Consider the following 254-nt stretch of genomic DNA (forward strand, 5'->3'; position numbering starts at 1 on the left):
GGAAAAGAATAGCTAAAGAAATATGTGTGTGTGTGTGTGTGTGTGTGTGTGATCGAACAATTAATTATAATAATAAAATCCTTTTTTCTTCTCTCTATATATAATATTTTATATGTACAGGATAATACGCGTTAAATGTTATTTATTACAAAGAAATGAGTTTATACAAATGAGAGAGAGAGAGAGAGATATATATATATACATACGTATGCTCGTCGTGTAATAAATACTGAACATATTTGTTATGTGTGATG

This window comes from Polistes canadensis, unplaced genomic scaffold (assembly GCF_001313835.1).
Source record: "Polistes canadensis isolate GaletaPanama2010 unplaced genomic scaffold, ASM131383v1 scaffold_235, whole genome shotgun sequence".
In the NCBI taxonomy this organism is placed as follows: Eukaryota; Metazoa; Arthropoda; class Insecta; order Hymenoptera; family Vespidae; genus Polistes; species Polistes canadensis.